The following is a 7,358-nucleotide window of genomic DNA, read 5'->3' on the forward strand; positions in this document are numbered from 1 at the left end:
TATTAAAAAAAGGTCAAAGATCAAACAATGAGTGCTAGCTTCTGCTCTGTCTCCCACCAATTACAGGAGAAAAAGTACCTGAGAGAGAACAACGCATTCGGTTTCACTGATAAAAGTCCTCTATGACAAGGGATTCTCCCAGCCTTGTAAATAAAACAATCATGCCACACATCTGGAAAGTGGTTTCATTTGAAAAAATTTTATGACTGTACTTTTAGTGATGTATATTTGGCTGTACTTTTAGTGATGCACATATGAAACTGTGACTCATTTTGTGTTGTGATGTGAAATCTGTGTGGAAATGGGGCTGGACCCACAGTTTTGCTCTGTTTCAGGTTTAGGGGCGAGTTTAACCTCTTCCCTGCCTCAGCTCTCTATGAGGAAGGCTCAAACTGCTCGCTGAATATGAGGTATTAAGAATGAACAGAAAGCCCCTTAAATTGCCATGTGTTTAGAGCTGTAGTTGATCAGAGACTGCCAGTACCTAGGCATTGTGCTGTAGCAGTCAAAAAGGCAAACTTTATGCTAGGACACACAGCAAAAGCTATTGAGTATACCGTACATGACAAGAGAAGATGCCTTACCCATGCCTGATCATGTTTATACTGTTGAGTATTTCTAAAAAGATATGGAAATTCTGGGGGGAAAGAAATATGAAGAAGTGCAACTAAATTGATTCTTGGGATGAAATGACTAAGTTATGAGGAAAGACTTAAGACACAATCTCTACAAATGTAGAAAAACAAGAATAGAAGGTGGTTGTTGAATTCATAAAGGTGATTAATGAAGTGAACCACAGGAGATTTTTTTCAAAGCCCCCAAATGGAGCTTAGTCTGAAATGAGTGAAATGTAAATACTTTAAGCTTTAAGCAAGACAATGATCCCAGACATGCCTAAACCTAACCAGGGGATGATTAACTGGTCATAAAAGCATATTTTTGTAATCTCATTCTTCAGAATTGAACTTAATTAAAAATGTGGTATGAATTGAAGAGGGCAGTCCACACAGAACACTGTGTTAATAATGCTGACAAGTCCATTCTTTTTTTGTAATTTCAGAAATTGTAAAATTATTTTATTTTTGTTCCCATTTATTTTGTATATAAATCAAAGTTAAAAAAAAAAATTTTTTCCAAAAATTTCCAATAGAGAACGTTGCACATAAATAGAAAGAAATGAAAGTAAATACATGGTTTCCATTCAATCATCTCCCAGTGAACCCATCTAGCGCATGGCACTGTGCCATAGAGAATTTAGCTGGTATAAAGCACAGATGAGGCTCTGAAGTCATACTGCTGAACAAGCTGCTTGTTCAAAGCAGCTACTTTTACTGTCAAAAGGTCAAACACGCTCACTTACAATTACTAAAAAAATGTAGGCCAAGGAAAATAGGAGTAATAGGGGAAAAAAATGACACAATGTAAATATTGGTTTGTACTGACCTCTGGTGGAGATAAGAGCAACTGAATGTCACACTCTTGCCATGGAAACGTTCACACACCAAGGATTCATGGGAAGGCAACTTGTCACATGTCCACTGTGTATATCAAGCAAAACACAATTGGTGTCATAGTAACAGTACATAGTAACATGGTGAACACATAGGTACCTCTGTCTTGACTTTTCTACTTGTTTAACTTTCATACATACACACACAGAGATACCGCAGAAACACAAGTTAGGATCAGGGTTAGCCGATTAAATGTGTATTCAAAGACTGAGTCAGTGAAGTGAACAGGGAAGCAGTTACTGTGTGTATAAAAATGGAAATAATGGCGAAGGCATCTATAAATAAAACACACTTCCTGTATCTCTGTGCGACCCCAGGACTCTCATTACCACAGAGGGCAAAGGGATCTCACCGGAAACCGGCTCACTCCTGTGAACAGTCTGTTGCCTCAGTTTCTTTAGGTTTGCTTCACACTCATAGAGAGTTCTGATATTTGACAAGTTTTTCATACATCTATGAAACACACACACACACATCCGTGTGATAATGATAAATTCCACTAAAAGAAAAGTGAAATTAAACAACCTGATTCATATGGGCAGTTGGTAATTCTCAAACAATCCAGCCACTAGAGGGCACTGTTAAGCTTCCTCCACTACTTATCCCTTAGGGCACATGATTTCATTGGATCGTTCCAAAAAAAAAAAAAAAAAAAACGAAAACTGGCATTACTTTCTTTTGTGGTGTGATATTATATCTTATTACCCACTTGAATTAGTTAGAAAATATGTGCCTAAAATGTACTAAATATTGCAGCAGCATATGCTTATCTAGCTACAGCAAGGACCACAATGGAAATAAGTCGTGACATTCTTGTGTTATCCTTGATGCTTTTAATTGCGCATATACAATGGTCTTTGCAACCATGTAATTGTCCTTTTAAAGTGAATCGTCAAATAATAAACTAAACTAAAAAATGTGTTGTGAGCAGGACACCACCAGGGATTTTTGGCCCCATGAACAGATCCCTCATTGCCCCCCATTAAGGTACTCCTGGTTTAGACTCCTTCAGAAGTGTGTAATGCCCAGGGCAGGTTTACAGATACAGAATTTCTGCTCTTACAGCACAACGGAAGTGCATTCACATGCAGCCTGAGAATTACACACACAGAGCTCCGCAGTTTGCAAGGCGTGCCATTATCCCCTCAATGACGCATGAGCCAATGTGGAAAGACGTGTTCTGTGTTCTATTAAACAGCCAGACATCCTACCGAAGAGCCCTTTTTTCCACTCGCGGCACTCGTAAATCACAGCGAGTCTGAATTCGGACAAAGTGCCCCTGTAACCAGCCTGCTCCTGACTCCGCTGGTGGAGAACACATTATCCCCTCCATTACTCCGCTCCTCTCCTCCACCTCCCAGCCGGTGTGATATAAGGCTCCCGGCGGCCGTGTTAAATATCCCAAAGGGTCGTACAAGCACCCCCCCCCCCCCTGAGAAATGGGCTGGGACCTGGTGGCTGGCAGGACCATGGGGCGTTGTTCTGCCCTCACAATGACGCCCCAGTGCGCGTTCTGCAGCCCCCAGTGACAGCTGCGTTTTTAGCTCGGTGCGTAGAGCGGCCAGGCGGCCAGGTGGCCAGCACTTCCTGACTTACTGCAGCGCTGCCCCATACCAACCCCCCCCCCCCCCCCCCCCCCCCAATCGCCTAGGCAACCAGATGTCTCAGCCGAGGGGTCAGCTGAAATGGCGCAGAACACCGAACACACGTCGCTACTCGGCCGGTTCTGAGCGAGCGAGTCTGTGCCACGTGACACCGGGGTGCTGCTGTCGACCGCGAGCAGACCCCGCGGAAGCCGTCCGCTCGCTCGGGCGCGTTTGATTTAGGGAGCGACCGTACAGCGGCAGCGAGCGCAACGCGCAGACTTGCGCCTGCAGATTATTAAAACGCGGGCGTTTCTGGCAAAGCACTGAAGATCCAGCAGAGACGGGCAGGCGCTAGTGTCAATGGCGTTCGTGTTCCGCGTACTCTTCCCCCGCTCACATTCGCCACTGAAATCGGGGGGACAGCAGAACAGAAAAGTGCTGTAAGGCTCATGCATCGAGTATAAAAGGATACACTGCTTGCGTCCAACAGAGGGTGTTAAAATAAAGTCTGAAATGGCAATGCGGTCTCATAATGAATAAGATAAGTTACACCCATGATATTGTTTTAATCGTACAATGGTACCATTTCATTTTCCATACTTGCTCAAGCAGCCCCCATTGGTGGAGCCCGACCGAGCAATAAAAAAAAACAGACCCAGGTATGAAAAACTTGCAATAAAATTTATTGTAACTCACAGTCATTTTTTTTTTTTCTGAGTCATACACGTGCAACATTTTACTATAACAGTAGATCAACACGGCTGCACATTATTTACATGTTCTCCTATGTAACAAAATAGCGATATAACTCTGCTGGATGGTATATTCAACATTAACATTAGTAACAACCCCCCTACCAAGGACTCAGTTTGGATAAACACAGGACAGGCTCTCTGCACCTGCCAAAGACCCAGCAACCACCACGTCCTCACAACGCTGCGCTCACGTCGCTGTCACGTCGCAAGGAATTAAATAAAGTTGCTACAGTTTGAAGCAACGTGGTGAGGTGGTGTTAGCTGAGAGGCAACTGTAGAACGAGGAGCCGTCACACTCCGAAGCCAGCTCCCTTTAACACAGCCACACCTGCAAAAATTACTCTCATTTTTAGCTTCTATTTTTTTTGTCTGCTTTCCCCTCTCTCAGGGTTTAAAGTGCATTATGGGAAGGTGTGTGCAACCTGTTTAAAAAAAGAATGAAAAAGAAAAGTGTAACAAACAGGCAGAAGAGGCATCTTTTCCTTTAAGAAATGAAATAATTTAATGTCACGAAAACAAGCTGGGGACGAACATACACCTTAGGAGGACATCCAAGCACACGAGTGTTTGTTGAGCCGAGTGTTTGTCTAGCAGCGGATGAAATACTTAATTATCCAACATCAATGTCACTTAAAAAACATCTTCCACTTAAATAACCAGTTTTTTTTATTGTTTTTTTTTAACTAAATTATATATTTGTAAATATCTGCTTAAATGAGCACTACTTACTTTCCCAAGTGTGATTTGGCTTACATACGTAAATCAGCTTGGGTTGTACAAAATGAGGAACATAGATGTTGGGCACAGCAAGACAACACAGCTTAAAAGTACTGTTCATCAGTGACATCACTCATGCGCTGTAACCCACGGCATTACCCATCTTCCTCGGCTGCACGGCCCCTGGCGGACATTTTCTCTACCATCATTACGAAATGGAAACAACTACAGAGCTGCGCTAACAGAGAAGTCTGACGGAAGAGGGGAAGTTAGCATGACCTGCGCAAATCTGTACAAAGTCAAACCTTCTCTTGGTTCATACAAAAACAAATAAAATCAGCGGTCTATCAATACAGATGACATATGCCAGAGAGCATCAGTAACAAACATACAAATGTTATCAAACCCGGTCGACCATGTGTGCAGAGAAACGGTGGACTGAACTATGGCGACAAGAAACCAATGATGGCCAGGGGCCTGCAGTTTAAGAGCTGGGTGTCCATCCCCCAGGCCCCATTTCCCCATAAAGTCCACTCATTCTACAGAGCTTCACATGACCAGCCGGAGCAGACGGCTAAGTGCCAGGGCTGGAATGAGAGCATGCACACACTGCAGGCCTCCAGGACCAGGCCTAAGTACCTCCGGCACTACAGCAACGCAAATGAGCATCATCTGCTCTCGCTCAAACGACTACCAGCCCACCCAGGAACGTGCAATATCCCATCAGAGTTTAATGGCTGGATTTGCCCAAGAATCAATGCCAAACCCTTGCATTAGGGTTTCTTGTCGACTCCGCCTAACGAATCTCTCGCGCCTCAAACGACTACAGGAGCAAACAGCACAGCTTCGGCACAGCTAGCGTGAACACCACAAACACTGCTCATCCAATGAGTACCGCGCTACATTAGCGCTGCTGGCACAAGCTCCCGGACTTTGGAGGAATCTATAGATAAACAGACCGGAGTTTTGTCTTTCTTCTTCTCTCTGACAAACAGGATACAGAAGCCATGGTAAGATGCTGAAGGCTCAGTGGGACACGAACACCTTCACCAGTTGCTTGGCATTTGTAGGAACGGCCATATATCACACAGTCTCCTACAAACACTCCAAGAACCTTTATAATGAATTCAGCTCATTGGAACTTCTCTAGCTTTTTTGAATACACGAAAAACATTTTCAATCTACCTTAACCTGTCCTTTAGAATATCATACACAGCTAACTTATAGGGAGCCACCAAATCGCAGAAAAATATAAACGTACATCCTTAGTGGTAAGATATATCCACCTTGAAAAACATTTTTCATTTTAAAAACCCCAAATTCACTTCAGTGGGCTGATACAATAAAAAGAGGGACGATAAAATAAAATAATAAACGAAGCCAAGAAACACACAAACAAAAATAATAATAAAAAGAACAAATCAATACTGGGGCTGTGCTTATATTTGAAAAGGGAGCTTACAGCAAGGACAAGGAGAGGAGAGTATCAATAACTATGTGCTTTGTTGGGCAGAAGTTCTGTTGGCAGCTCTTGGCTATAATATGGTGAGATTTATTAGAGGCATGTTTACTTGTCTGATCCATTAGCGCTGTGAGTGGAGGGTAGTATGGGGTGAGGGGTTAAGCGTGGGACTCGAGGCTGCTCCATACAGAAACGTCTCCTCCATTTTAAGTGAAGGAAGCCGCGTTTGGGCGCTCAAGGATGATGAACTCTGCACAGGATGTGAGCCACGTCAGACCGGAGGCCCCAAGGACAGCCAGCGCTCGCGCAGAGACGCACATCTCCTCGGGACCGACTTTAAGTAAACAAACAAGGTCACGGCCGCGGAACTGTCTCTGGTCACGGCACTTTGACTGCGGCTGGATCTCGGAACCGAAAGCTGGCGAACGCACTCGCTCACTTATTACGCGATTTAACCTGGACATTACGCGATTTAACCGGCTAACTGTATCAGAGCTGTATCCGGCTAACTGTATCAGAGCTCTGTACTAACGTGCTTCATTCGGTTAACACTGGCACCGCTGATCATTCACAAATAAACAAGACCAGGTCAAAACCTAGTATATGGCTGGACCGACCGACCAATGGTGTAACTTCATAACTCGGCCGACCAATGGTGTAACTTCATCACTCAGTCACAGACATTTGCGGTTGTACCAAAAAGTAGCACGTACGCTACATCAAAACACGTGAAATGTGAAAAAAAAACTATTTCAAATGAGAATAGACATATACTGTTGGAGAAATGTGTTCTAGCTTTGGTAGGTGCATTCAGCAAGGACCATCAGAAGCAATAATGTATGTGTGTGTGCGCGCGCGTGTGTGTGTGTAAGCTGAACTAGTTGAAATGGCAATGAACAGGCCCCACAGTTTAACAGAGAAGAAGAAAAGCTCGTGATTTAGATGTTCGTACGCCATGAATCACTTTTATGGAGCATGCCCCGGTCTAGTTCGTCTGTTTGTTTACAGATGAAAGAGCGTGTTTGAGGCTTTGTTATGGCAGCGTGATCTGAGAAGGGAAGACATTCTGCTATAAATGTCCAAATTAATATCGCATGAAATTACGCGAAACATAGCAGAATGCGACTTTCAGCGCATCGTCAGGGAAAAGCGTTCCCTAGCAACCAAACTTCAGGCAACGAGGAGCTGTGGTAAAGGCTGTCAGACAACTAGTTTTGCTGAACATCAAACGTTCGATGCATTCCACCGGTTTTCTGCGCGTCCACTTTCGGAAAATAAACGACGGTAACAGATTCAGCTCTGCTGTGACATCAATATCATCCTACAC

The sequence above is a fragment of the Anguilla rostrata genome, chromosome 7, assembly GCF_018555375.3.
Source record: "Anguilla rostrata isolate EN2019 chromosome 7, ASM1855537v3, whole genome shotgun sequence".
In the NCBI taxonomy this organism is placed as follows: domain Eukaryota; kingdom Metazoa; phylum Chordata; class Actinopteri; order Anguilliformes; family Anguillidae; genus Anguilla; species Anguilla rostrata.